Genomic DNA, 15,591 nt, shown 5'->3' with positions numbered 1-15,591 from the left:
CTCTCTATATCCAATCCAATCAGGTTTTCAGTTCCATCACTTGTCAGAGATTAACAATTAGCTCTGCATTACCAGACCCAAAAGTCAATTAGGACTTGAACACCAAAAATCCTCTAGAGTATGCCTTCAAAGAGTAGAGGCAAGTGGTGGCTTAAATTGGGCCCAGTCCTGTCTCATGTCACCTGCACAGCTTCCTGGTGGTTGCAGAGGCAGCTGCAGTCCTTGCCTCCTCCAAGAGAGCTAATCCCTCCATCAATCACTGTTGTTAGAGCACATGGGAGATAATCACTTATGGGGGGGAGAAGTGATATCTCACACACACACCTTAGTGTGCTTCCTATTCAACAAGAAGAAATATATCTGCATTTGAGTAGATCATATATGACACCAAAGATGTCAATTGCAGAGATATTATCACAAAAATGTAGCAGATGGCTATTCAGAAAATGTCTGATATAGCTACTCTGAAAAAGGATATGATTATTTTAGAGAAGAGTAATTTCTCAATCCACAAAACAGGAAATGAAGGAAAATAAAAGTTGAATGGCATCAGTTAACACAGCAAGTAGTAGATGAAGTGTTTAGAGTCCAAATAGATAAAAAAAAATTAAACTCTCAATCTATAAAAGAGCCTCGTTAAAAAACATATATTTCTGGGGCGGCCGGATGGCTCAGTTGATTAGAGCGCGAGCTCTGAACAACAGGGTTGCCAGTTTGATTCCCACATGGGCCAGTGAGCTGTGGCCTGCACAACTACATTGAAGGACAACAACTTGGAGCTGATGGGCCCTGGAGAAATACACTGTTCCCCAATATTTCCCTAATAAATTTAAAGATATAGACATAGATATATAATTCATGTTGCTTAATGAAATATTATAATGTAATGCTGAAGTTTCTTTAGCTTCTTTTAGAACACAAGATTTACTCTCTATCCTACCCGTGCTTTTAGAGCTATACTTATCATGTATTTGTGAAATTATCCACTAGAACAGCTGTTAATCTTGAGAGATCCAAGATGGTGGAACAGATAAATACTGTGCCTGCTTCGTTCTGTGAACACATTAAAATTACAACTAAATTACAGACCAATCAACATGGAAAATCATCTGAAGTCTAGCAAAACAAGTTTTATAACTAAAGATATAAAGAAGAAGGCAAGTCAGGACTGGTAGGAGGGGCAGAGATGTAAAAAAGACTGGCAACAAACCTCCATGTACCATTTGAGTATCGGGAGAGATATCTCAGCTGTGAAGATTCCCCCCAAAGGAGCAACATACCTCAGCCCAACACGAGGCTCACTGATGCTGGGAAGAGGTGCCCCCACAATATCTGGCTGTGAAAAACAGTGGCAATTCTGACATCTGTGTGGGACGGAAGATGGCAGGAAACACAGATGTCCTCTTAAGTGGCCCATGCACAGACTCACTCACAAGCACTCACCTGGGCTCCAGTGGAGTGACAGTAACTAGGGGGCATCAGAGGCATATGGTGGGGCAGACTGATGTGTGTGACTTTGGGGCAAGGGCTGGAGGACAGTCACCATTTTCCCTTGAGGGGCCTCCTCCCATGCAGCCAGCAGGTGGGTGCCATCTTTTCTATGTTGAGCTCTCCCCTACATGGCCAAAGCTGAATTTGATTTGTCCACCACTATACTCCGCTGACTCATTGGGAGTACATAATACCTAACTTCCCCAACAACTGAGGTACTTTCTCTGAGAGCAGCTAGCCCCACTCACATTACACTGTTTCTTGGAAAACTATCAGAGTTAATGGGATGCAGGAGGGCAGTGACTGACCTCAGTGTGCTCCGAGACTATTGATGAGTAAGTAGCTCTAGGATTAGCACTGACACCAAACCAGAATTTACATTAACCCGGAGCCTACCACTTTTCCCATTCTAATGACTCCCTGAAACCCTGCCTCACCCAACTTGCATACTGCACCAGGCTTTATCAGTGGCTGAATCTTAAGGAAGCTGGCAGGTGGCAGCAGTTTTCAAGGTGTCCTCGCTTTTTGTGGAGATACCCCAGGTACAGTACTGGTGGCAGATGTCCTCAGTTCATAGTGTGGCCTTTCCCATGTGCCTCCAAGGTTAGCACAGATAGTGAACAACTGTGGATCACTTTTTAGCTCCTACCAGGTAGTCACCAGCTGGTCACAGGCAGTGGGTGACCTGTGCCTGCACCAGAGCCCTTCCTAAGAGGCTCCAGAACCAATGTACTTGGAGGTTGGCTTCAGACCACAGCAAGGCACAGCCCAATTAGCCCCACACGCAGCACACACAAACGGCAGTTTCAACAAGCAGCAGAGTTCACTGAAGCAAATCCCACTAAGTGGGATTTGTAAGCACCTGTACAGCAGCCTATAAGCTGTGGATGTTGCCAAGAGCCACAGCCAATCAGCCAAAGGGTCAACCCCACCAACTGATAAGTCAATAGCAATCAGGTTCAACTCTAACAGGAGGGCACACTCAACCCACACAAGACACACTCCTGGAGCACCCTGAGCAGGTGACCTGGGAGACTGTTCCAGGATCTACAGGCACCTACTACATAAGGCGTCCTCTAGCCAAGATTCACAGACATAGCAGATCTACATAATACTTAGAAACAAGCAGAGTGGCAGCCGATATGATGAAACAAAAAATTTTATCCCAGATAAAAGAACAAGAGAAAACTCTAGAAAAAAACTAAGGGAATGGAGGCAAACATACTACTAGAGACAGTTATAAGAACGCTCAAGGAATTTAGTGAGGATTTCAGCAAAGAAACAGCAAGCATGAAAAAGGACGCAGAAAACATTAAAAAAAAAAAAAAAAAAAAAGAACCAGCCAGAAATGAAGACTATAACAACTGAAACAAATAATGCACTAGAAGAAATCCCCAGCAGACTAGATGAAGCAGAGGATGGAATCAGTTATTTGGAAGATAAGGTAGCATAAAACACCCAATCAAAACAACATAAAGAAGAAAATAACACCAAAATATGAGGAGAGTTTAGAAGACATCTTGGGCAACATCAAGCGTAACAACATTTGCATCATAGGGGTACCAGAAGGAGAGAGAAAACAAGGGACTAAGAACATATTTGAAGAAATAATGACCGAAGATTACCCTAACCTGGCAAAGAAAATAGACATACAAGTGCAAGAAATACAGAGTCCCAAACAAAATGAACCCAACAAGGCCCACACGAAGACACATTATAATTAAAATGGCAAAGGTTAAAAACAAAGAGAGAATCCTATAAGCAGTAAGAGAAAAGCAACTAGTAACTTATACAGGAACAACCATAAGATTGTGAGGTGGTTTCTCAACAGAATCTTTTCAGGCCAGAATGAATTGGCATAAAATATTCAACATGATAAAATCAAGGACCTGCAATCAAGATTACTTTACCCAGCAAGGCTATCATTTAAAATCAAAGGACAGACAAAGAGCTTCCTAGACAAGAAAAAGTTAAAGGAGTTCATCACCATTAAACTAGTATTACAAGGAACATAGAGGGACTTATTAAAGATGGGGGGGGGAGATTAAAATTATGAATAATAAACGGCAATAGCTACATAATTATCAACAAATACTTCAAATGTAAATGTATTAAATGCTCCAATCAAAAGACATAGGAGGGCTGACTGGATAAGAAAACAAAACCCTTACATATGCTGCCTATAAGAAAATCACTTCAGATTGAAAGACACACACAGATGGAAAGTAAAAGGATGGAAAAAGATATTTCATGAAAATGGAAACAATAACAACAAAATGAAACAAAAGCTGGGTAGCAATATTTATCCCAGACAAAGTGTACTTTAAAACAAGCATTATAACAAGAGAAAAAGAAGGACCCCACAATCCCCATTCTGGGCATTTATCTGAAGATACCCAAACACTACTTTGAGGGGACATGTACATCCATATGTTCATTGCAGTATTGTTTAAAATGGCCAAGATGTGGAGGTAGCATGGGTGTCTGTAGATGGATGAATGGATAAAAAGGAGGTGGTATATATGTACAGTGGAATATTGCTTGGCCATGGAAGGGAATGGGTTCTTGCCATCTGCAATGACATGGATGGATCTGGAGGGTGATGTGCTGAGTGAAGTGTGAGAGAGAAAGACAGATGTAATGTGGTTCTGCCTACATGTGGAATCTAAACAATAAAACAAACAAAGAACAAAACAGAAACAAACTCAGATACAGAAAATATTTGATGGTTGCAAGATGGGAGGGTGTGAATGAAAAAAAGGGGGAAGGGACTAAGAAGTACAAATTGGTTGCTATAAAGTGGTTATGGGGATGTAGGATACAGCATAAGAAATATAGTCAATAATATGATAATAATTATCTATGGTGTTAGATGAGTACTAGATTTGTTGGGGTGACAGATGGGAAGGGTTTGGGGGTCAGGGTGAAAAAGGTGAAGGCATTAAAAGTACAAATTTGTAGTTACAAAATAATCACAGGGATATAAAATGAAGCATAGGGAATATAGTTGATGATATGACAAAGCTATGTATAGTGCCAGGGAGGTACAAGACTTGTCAGGGGGATCATTTCTTAAATTATATAAATGTCTAACCAGTTTGCTGTACACCTGAAGTCAATATAAAATAACATTGAATGTCAACTGTAATTGAAAAATTTTAAAAAGAGGGAAAAGGTGAAGGGAAATAAGAGTTCCAAATTTCTAGGTATAAAATAAATAAGTCATGGAGATATAATATACAGCATAGGGAATACAGTCAATCTTGTTATGATAGTATGGTGTCAGCAGTTGCTGGACTTATCATAGTGGTCACTTTTTTAGGTATATAAATGTTGAATATCTATTGATATACACCTGAAACTAATACAATATTGTATGCTAGCTATATTTTTAATAAAAATCTTTAAAGAAAAAGAAAACTTGTTAATAATGCTAGATAGCTAGACAGAAGCTACTCTGCCTTACAAAGATTCAGATCATTTTAAACATTAGGCAAGAGTACTGAGGAGGCAAAAGACAAAACTAAAAATTTACCAATACAACTTTGATCTTAGCACATGGAGGAATTAGGCATAGCTTGATACTCCAATATTCCTTTTTAGGCACAAATGAGAAAAAAATCATTGTTAAATGCCTAAAACAGCATATTAAATGGGTAAATATATTTGTATTTCCATTTTATTAAGTAGTCAGTCTTCTTTCTTACTGAGGGCTCTTCTGTAATCTAACATCCCTATTTGACCCACCCACTCATCACCCTCTTATCTTTTTTAAAGTTGCCAGAACACCTGTTAAACTTTCATTGCTCTATTAATAAGCACCGTCTGTTTCTGTGTATAGTTATTTATTAGAAGAGCTAATTTTGGTTTTGGTGCTAGTTTTATTATCTCAGATTGGTTTCTAGCTTAATATCTAGCAAAAATAAAACTGATTTTTTTCCCCTTAGCTATGCTAGGTGTCTCCTTTGAGAAATCACAAGTTTAAGAATACTTGAGTCAAACTAGAAATGTTGCTGAAATTTACATCTGAACCATTTAAAACCAGACCCCTGATAATCACGAGGTATAATTGCTGTTATATAATGGATGGGGCAGGATGGAGTCAATTTTCTTCCACATGATCACTTGGGAACCTCTTAATACTGCTTTTCCTGATTTTGGTGATAAATAAACAAATTCAGCAGTTATGACCTGACAGTGGCATCGTGGCCAATGGCTGACACCCCTCAGGAATGAGAGTTTGAGGATATTGTACCAGATAAGCCATGCAGACCCCAGAAGTACTGGCAAAGAATGAGGGGAATCTAAAATGGATAGTAAAGCTAAGAGAAGGAAAAGTCTAATATTAATTGTGGCCTCAAGCCCACTGTAATGACAGATGCTATAGTTTGTCCCAATAAATTTCCATTTACAGATTTCCTCCTAAAATATATACATATATAATAAAAAGCCCATCAGAATGCTATAGTCACTGCTTCTGCAAGTGTTTATAAAGACATATGTCCAATCAGTGCAAAGGTGGACTGCCATTGATGCTGTGAACCACTCTCTAGATTTTCTATCAGTATATTATCTGGAATTTTTCCTCCAATCCTAGGGTGCTCCAGACTGATGTCCCTTAGATATAGGCCTTTTCAGGAATTTTCCCCAGCTGCAGAGACATAGCTCACTCTTGTTCATGCTCCCTTTCTGTGGGAAGACTACATCCAATGACTGCCTGATGTGGACAGTCACACAGAGAATTATCTTGTCAGAACTTAGTTGTTTTCTTTTTTCTTCTTCTGTTTTTAACTTAGCTCATTAGAAACCGAAAATAATAAAATAAGAGCTTAGAATTTCAACTCGCAATATATAACCTATCTTCTCCCCCAAAATTTTCAAAACCTATGACTCTATAGAACACTTATAAAACTTAACCCAAGAAAATGTAACACAAATATCCCCTGTAAAGATATACAACATTTTAACAATACAGGTAAAATTTAACTCTAGGAACTATTAGGGAACTTGCCCCTCCTCTCCCACAAGATTATTTTATTAGATCTACCTTCAAAAACAAACAAACAAACAAACAAACACATTCGGGAATAGAAATTAGTCATTTATAACTGTCTTTGCTTTAACTGGTGTAATAGTAGCATTCAATAAAAGGTCATTTTTCTTTATGTAGGAATATGCTAGATTAAAAGAAAATGAGGTTTCATTTTTATATCGCATCACTTTAGAGGTAGCATAAAAGTACTGGGAAAGAAATGCAGTCAGATGGATTGAGCAAACACAGTATAGAAAGAGCAAGAGGTAATCTCATATATACTCAGCTGTTAACTGATGAGAGAACAATTGGATGGCCTGCCTCTCCTAGGTTAAGATGAAAAGAAATTCATCTGTTAGATATACGGCAGGCAACCCCACAGGTAGGCCAAACCTGACAAGTACAATGTTACCGGATGTAATGCAAAATTAAAAAGTCAATCTGTATGTGATAACCTTTTAATTAACAATTTTTGAGTGTTTATAACTAATTGCTTTAAACACTCCCTTTTTAGTTTAGTGAAATTAAATCCAACCTCAATATACAAAAAATATATATAAAGAGTGAAAATGAAGAATAGCTCAGTAAAATAAATATTAACTAGGGTTGTAAAGAAGTAGTTGATGATATTAAAAACAAACAAAAAGATTGTAAAGAATAAAGCAAAAACCATTGATTTGGCACTTTATACTCCCTGCTTTCTGGAGTAATATGAAATATATTTCTGTGAAAAATTCACCATTCCTTTACATGAATATATAATTAGCTGTATCCCTTGTTTGGTACAATCCATTAGTAGAAAGAGACTGTGTGTTTTTTCCCCCTCTGGTTCATAAAGTAAAAGACCCAAAGAAACCATCTAAAAGAGAAGGTAGGGAAATGGAGGCAATAAAGAATTTGGGCAAGAAAGGAATGCTGGAATGCAGAGCTGAGATACTGACATCATCATAGGCTATTCAAGCTGGAAGGGCCCTGGGAGATAACCTTGTCCAGAGAAGTCAATGTTTTTGATAGACTTAAAGAGGTAAAGTTATTTTCAAGGTATACAGTTACTAAGTGAGAGACTGAGAACTAGAATTCTTATTTTTGATTCCCAACCTGGTCTCACATGACTTAAAGTTCAAATTGCTCCAATTGTTCTGGGAAGTTTGTAAAAACGTAGAAAATGTATACTTATTTCACATGCAAAGTACACACACAATCCAGTGAGTCCCTACACATTTGGTACATTATCTATCTCAATCTGATATTCTCTGTGCCTTGCAATCAAGTTGCAGAAGGTGGCCACATGTGTATTCAAAAGGCCAATCTTAATAGGTTTTTGTTTTGTTTTGCTTTTTTTATGGTTTATCTTATTCTTTTTCATTAAATTTATTGGGGTAATATTGGTTAGTAAAATCATATAGGTTTCAAGTGTACAATTCCATAATACATCATCTATATATTGCATTGTGTGTTCCCACCCTGAACACGCCTGATCTCATCCAATCTTAAGAGTTTTTACAGTTAACTACAAACGTTTTATTTATGTAATTGTGCTTTTAAGCCATTTCTTTTCTGACAATGCTTTCAGTCTCTAGTATAGTATGGACAATTATTTTTTTTTCAGGAATAACATCCTCAAGATGAGTTTGGAGCATTTTTCCTGAGTCCATATCCCATGTCTCATAGAATCTTCACAGAAGCGGTCAATGGGCATTTTCAAGCTACAGCCTAAAGAAAAATTATTTACTAGGGTCTTTCTATAATTTTATTGATATCAGGGCTGTTTGTTTTTCTGTTGGTGAAAAAAAAAATCCTGTAACAAATTTTTTGTTTATATTTTATTCTCTATATTCCCCTGGATAGTACCCTAAATGAATTAAAATCCATTTTTTATGTGAAATTTAAATTGAAGTTGTAGGAAAATGTGTTAGGAACATTTCCTTTCTTCAATAATTTTAGCTGTTGTGCAAAAACATCACAGAGGTGGGAATTATGAATAAACATATTAAGAGAGTATACAAACTGGCATATGTTTTTGTCACAGACCTGAAGTTGCAGTTCCTGATTTAATGCAAAACTCCCTTAAAGCAGACTTGTTTACAAAATCATGAAGGTTTATAGTTGTACCTAGTTAGTTGATACATTTCAGTAAATTGTAAAATAAATTTCCATGTAGGGCCATGAATATGTTTATTTTTTAATCGAATTTGAAGACTAAAAGTAACCTATTGTCAGCGTACATATAATGTCTAAGGAATTTCTCAGAGTTGTTACATATCTATTTTCTCTTCTTTCTTCTCTGTCTTCCTTCACTTTGATTTTTAGAGGGCACATTGCCTTCAAGCTGATGATGGCACCTTTAGCCTCCCTTGCAGCTACAGGTAGCCACATGATTAAATTCAGGACAATGGAGCTAAACAAAGTGAGCTATACAACTTTTGAATCACATCCTTGGAAACAGTTCCCTTACTCTCCATTTCCTTCTCGCTCTCTGAAAAAATGGACACAATGGTAACATCCTCTCTGACTGCAGAGACAACAGACATATAGTAAGAATGGCAGACATTCTTTTGAGCTTAGACCAATATAGATAATAAGGAGGTGGATTATAAGAGTTTATAAGTTCCCTTGTGAACCAGGAAAGCAAAGATTCTACATTTAATTTTAAATATAGATACACATACTTTTAGATACAAAGATATTTTAAATATACTTTACCTAACTGTGATACCTGATTTTCTCTTTTGAAAATGTCTAAAAAAAGAATTTAAGCCACAGATTTGTATAAAGAGGTGATTCTGTGAATCTATGAGCAATTCTAGTGGAAAACTCAGGGGAAGTCTACTGACAAGAACAAGCTTAAATACTTTAAGGAGTGACCTCAACACTGAAATTAGAAATGTCCCAGGAATGTTGATTTAAGCATACCTTAGTTCAGGAGCTCAGCAAATGTCCTCACTGCTCTCCATTTTTCCAGTATATGGAATTCAAATAAAGATGTTATTGCTTCAAAAGACTCAGAAGAGCCAAAATAACCATTCATTGGGATGATTCAACCAAACACAGCCAAAGGTATTTTGCAGTTTTCCTCTTTTTTCACCTGTGGGAATACTACTTCTAAATTTAGATAATGATGTTGTCGCATGGAAAACTTCAAATGGCATCAATAAAAATCTGCTAACATTTATTTTTAGAAGGAAAGGGAATGATTTATAAGTTTCTTCCTATTTTTGAGTCATATCATGAATCATTGTATATGCCAGAGCTGTTCTGTTTCACTTTATGCCTCTTTCTTCCATAATCACTCCCAAAGATGGCAGTTCTAGAAGATATTAATCCATATCTCTATATTAAATTACAGTCAAACATATTTTATAAAATTTTGCATGTCAGATTATCTATATGTTATCAGTGATTTTTCACATTATAAATATGAGGAATTGTTAATATCTGGAATAGTAGCTTAGACTGATTTTAAAATGTGCTGATGAATGTTGTTAAAATATATGGAACAGAAAACAAAACCAAGATATACTGAAAAATAAAAAGCATTGTTTCTGCGTTGGGGCAGCGGATTGATTTTGATAAAGTCAATGCATCACTAGGTTCTCTTTAAAAATGAAAAGGATGGCAGTGCATGTATTTATTTTATTTTTTATTTTTTACCGAGGTGGTATTAAGAACATGATATGCTTACTAAAAATGATGTAAATTCTATGTAGTGAAACATAAAATTTATCTGTGAATTCAGTAGCAACCTTGTAGAATTTTTGTTATAATTAAATGAATTAAATTGTACACAGGTTTTAACTGTGCGTGGAGCCATACATTTTATTATCAATTACATCTAGTATCTTTACTCCAAATAACAGAATTATTATCACATGACAGTATTCAAGCTGCACAATTTTAAAGAAAGAAATGTACATGTTCCTAGATACTTGGAAAATTTCTTAGAAATTTGACAAAATCATTTTCTCACTTGTTTAAGGCTTACAAGTAGGGATTCAGTGAAGTATAAAGGTCTATCTAAGCCATTTGTTCACCTGTAATGGATTCCTCACCTCATATTTAAGAGGATAGTTGGTTGTATATAACCAGCTTACTTTTCTGCTGTTTATTCTCTTTCCTCCTCCAGATCCACTGTGTACTCAGTCTCTGCCTTTTTCTGCTTTGGTTAGTGTCCTCGGAGAATGATCTCCCATGACTATAGCACTGATGTTCCCTTGCTATCTACCTTTTGGTTGAAGTTAATCAATGGCAGGCACCAGCAAGATAGTAACGGAAAGGAGGAGGCGAAGTAACACGATTTATCCCCAGCTCTGCCCATTCCAGAATACACTGTTTTGGAATGTTTGGATTATCCCATATTTGGCCATATCTTCTGTGGTACTAAACCAGTTCAGAGTGACCGAGACTCTTAAGGGACAGGCCACATTTCTTTGGGAATAAACTCTGTAATGCAAATCTAAATGTGAGTACTGAATTCCTATTGATAGTCAGTTAACCCCGAAGGGAGTGGTGCCTATATAGCAAGATGATACCTTCATTCTGGAAAGGGAAATATTCAGACCTTCTGCCTCTGAACTGACACTATTTCCTATTTCCTCGGGAACTAAAATGCTACTATAGTCTCCTAGTTACAGGGGTTAATGGAATTCAGGTGATAGATGGAGTCTGTGTCTCAGTACATCTAACAGAGGGTTTCATCCGACTGTAGAAGTAAGCTGTAGATATTTCTCATTCCAAAATGCATAATGGTGATATATATATATATATATACACACACACCATATATGGTATATACATATATATATATATATATATATGTATGGTATGGTAAATATATATATACCAATTAATCAAGAAAAATATCAAAGACTGTCAAAGGCTAATTTTGGAAACAGGGTTAAGTAGAACTGCCTCCCATCTTTCACCAAAATAATAACCAAAAGCAATACTGAATACTTGAGAAAATTGCAGATGTTAGGGCAATCATCAAAAAACTGAATGACACTAGGGTGATCATTTCTATCACATTCCTATTTAATTTGTCTACTTGGTCAGTGCAAAAATGGATAGGTCTTATAGAATTATTTTGAATTATCATAAACTTACTCAGGCAGTGACACTAATCATTGCTGTGATACCAAATGTGGTATTATAACTATGGCAAATCAACACATCCCCTGTTTTGCAGCTATTGAATTAGCAAAGGCTTTTAATTCAACTCGAGAACAAAAAAGAGAAATCCTTCAAGTATTGGCTTAGATGATTGATCTTGATTACAAGGAGAAAAATGACTGTGGGCATTTTCTGGACTATCTCTTGTTATTCTTGTCTCATTAAAGCATACCAAGTAAAACTTCCAATACACCAAGGGACTGGATGAGAATAAGGGAACGTGGAATGCTGATAGAAGGACTGTATGAATAACATCTAAGACTTCAAGACAAATGACATAAGTGGAGATTATAGCAATAAGATTTAGTATCCCTGCTTTTTCCAGATACCTTATGTAAAATCTACTGGTGATGATTGAATTGAAATCTCCCTGCAAAGATACAGAGGCTAATAAGATTTTTATATATCTTCTGGATGTTGAAAATATATATATATATATATGACTTTGTTTATTTTTTCCCCATGTAGACAAAGGACAAGCACAGATTTTTCTCTCTGAAATTCTTCTTCCCCTACTCTTTGACATGCTCTGTGCCCTGGGAGATTCTCCTCTATGAACCTTATAATTCAGCCTCCTTCTTCCCTCTGATATCTGGTGGGTTTTAACAAATAGGAGGCACACGAATGAGATCAGAGATAGGAAGAAGATAGAGGTAGAAATATCTCACCACTTCCATCCCTCTGTCATGGCTTGCTCCTCCAGCAATAACCATGTTTCCCACTGAATAGCTCCTCTCCTATTGCTACAGCTCATACTATACCCTGCTACCATCAAGACTGAAGTGACAATGAGAGGAACGACTGTTAAAAATATTTGGAAATTTCTGATTTTGGATGCCTCATTATTGTTGGTTCCCTTAACTTTGACTACAACTAATCAACCGTGACTGCCCAGTCCCTGCCAGATATATTATTTGGGTAAGTAGAAAACAGCATTTCATTTGGAGGCTGTAGATTTTATATTCAAGGCATCTTTGAGGAGTGTCATATAAGATGTATAAAACATTTTGATTTTCTGCAGATGAGTAACAACTTTGCATTTTGTCAACATTTTAACTTAGGATCTCCTACAAAAATAGGTACAATAAAAGTAAAGACTCTACTATTGCATCATTACAATATGATTCCTTCACTGTTTAAAAGACATGTTCATATACGCTATCCAATTTGACACTAACATATACTTGGCTTATCCATCACCTACCTGTACATACCATAAATAGTTATTATAAATATGTGTTGTTCCAGAAGTTATGCATAATAAAAATTATATATAAGACAAAGCAACAACACAAATCTAGTGAAGATAGCAACAGATCAATATTTAGTCATTTATCTTTTCTGCTTAATTTTGCAAGAAGGGTATATATGCTATATATTATAAAAATAGATCTATATAATTTAATTTTTACATTAGGAGGTGAAAGAAGAAAGTTACTATCAGTAAAATCATGGTAGCAAAATGATTAGTGAAATTATTCTTAAAAATGCTGGATACTATTACAGAGTTGGTGATCCTTCTAATGGTGGAGGAAACCCTACAGTTTGTCTATTGCTTTTGTATGTTTTCCCATTCATAGGCTGTCAGGAAAAGGGGAAAAAATTCAATCTATTAAAAAACTTTTATCAAATAATCACGTTTCTTGTTACAGAATATGGAAATACAGGCCTATGTCTTAGCAACAGATTGCAGAAATGTAAAGAAAAACACAAAAGTGTGATAATTCCTATCTCTGAACACAGAGAGAAGATAGAGGAAGGAGGAAATGATTCAGCAGGGGTAAATTAAAAAAAAAAAAAGTATTGAGGATTAGATTCTAAATTAATTTGGAAGAATTACAGAAATTAAAGAAGGGCAACTAGGGCATATCCTTCAGGGGCAAGTAAATTGTATGAAAAAGATGAACCCAGGTAGACAATAAAAGAGAAATAGGGAATACTTTAAAAGAATAACATAATAGTTACCAGGAGATAATATACATTAGATTACTTATAATTCTCTTTCTGCTTGTCTCAAATAAGGAGAAAATAAAGAATATACTCTATTTATGAGTAGCAGAGGCAACACATCCTCATTTGAAATGAATGTTTATAATACATGTATAAGATTTCTAGGACAATCTTCCCCAAAACTCAGAGTCTTAAAACTATAACAAATAATTTCTCATGATTCTGTGTGTAGAGCCTTCATGCAGGGATCTATTCCACATAATTTGTCTAGGCCGTTCATGGAGCTACATTCAGCTTGGACCTCGACTGGAGCTCAGTGTCCAGAAAGGCCTCATTTATCTGACTGACAGAGATTCTGTGTATGAGCCTTGATTTCCTTATTCATGATCTCTCTTCCTCTAGTAATATAGATGGTCATCCAGGAGACGCTAACAGACCACATACAAGCTAGGCAAAAAATAGGAACAGCGACATGTTTGCCCATTTTAATGGTCTAAGCAAGTTCAGTCCAGATACAAGAAAGAGGAAACCAATTCCATGTCTTGATGGAAGACAGTATATGAGTACATAGAAGAGAGAAATTTTCAGCAAGTAACTGCGGAGAATCATGATCACAGCACATTTGAAGTAGATCTACTATATCTCCTTTTTTCACAAAGTTTGAAATAATGCAAATCCAAATTTTGTCTTAAATTTTACCTGTAATTACATAAACTAAAAACTGGAAGACTCAATCATTGGAAGCTGCATATATACACTATTGCCATAAGAGTCACCTTCAGTTGGCAAACATAAAATAGCAACGAAATTGTGTAAATTTAGTTTGAAACTAAAGGTTACTCTTTACATGAATCAGAACTTCTGCTCTGATTTTAGCAAATGTTTTTCTCTTAATTTAATAATCCTCCTTATAAACATTTTATTTTTATAACAATCCGCCAGCCTTAGTGCTGAAAAATAAACCCTGAAAATAATGTGTATAAACTTTGGAATGGTAGTTAGATATGATAATACACTATGAATAAGATCAAACAACCAGCACAATATGAGAGAATATCTATGACAAAATAATTTGAATGAGACAAACATCCTCAATAAGTTGCCAAAAATAATCTGCACTAGTTTAAGATTTATGAGCTCCAGAAATCCCCTTTCTTTACCTCCCTAGACTTATTTTACAGTTATTCCTAAGGGAAAATTGAATTGAAATATAAAGTAACCATGTCCCTATTATACAAATGAGCAGCCTGAATTGTAAAAGAAAGAAAAAACAATTATATCATCAAACTAGTCAGCCAATGTCAACCACAAGAATATTCAATTTTCAAATTTTCATAAGGTTGTCTCTTTATTCACATCAAGTGAGTTGATTGAATAAGAAGTAGGACCTGATGCAAAAAGTGTGGGGAACAAATAAGTAAATAAACCCCAAACAAATGTCATTCTTGGGTGAATGCACTACAGACAAATGAGTTACCATTTCAGAAATAGACACCAAATAGAAGATTGAATCCAGTGGCTAGTCAAACCTTTTGTATTCAGGTGATACACTGAGACATGATCAGAAATAAATTTTCACTTTTGAATTAAACAACTAAAAATAGGAAATCTGTAACAGTGAAGATGTGAGCTAAGATAATTATTTCATGTTATATCTGTTTTAATACCTATCTTAAACCAGGCTATAAATCACCCCACCCTGGAATCAAATGTAAGGGATAAAAGGAGGAAGTAGCATACTTTCCTTCTTGTCCATTATACACAAATAAATCTTTCTTCTTTTTTAACGAAAAGCTTCTTTTAGAATCAATAACTTTATCAATATACTTGAAAGAATTTATAAAAATCAAATAAAGGATATAATTTTAGGTTATTCTGAGGATATTAAACTTTATCTTGATGGTGGTACAGAGTTATTGAAGGTTTCAAGACAAAAGTGACAAGACAGA

This window comes from Rhinolophus sinicus, linkage group LG01 (assembly GCF_036562045.2).
Source record: "Rhinolophus sinicus isolate RSC01 linkage group LG01, ASM3656204v1, whole genome shotgun sequence".
In the NCBI taxonomy this organism is placed as follows: Eukaryota; Metazoa; Chordata; class Mammalia; order Chiroptera; family Rhinolophidae; genus Rhinolophus; species Rhinolophus sinicus.
This window is presented reverse-complemented; position numbering follows the sequence as displayed.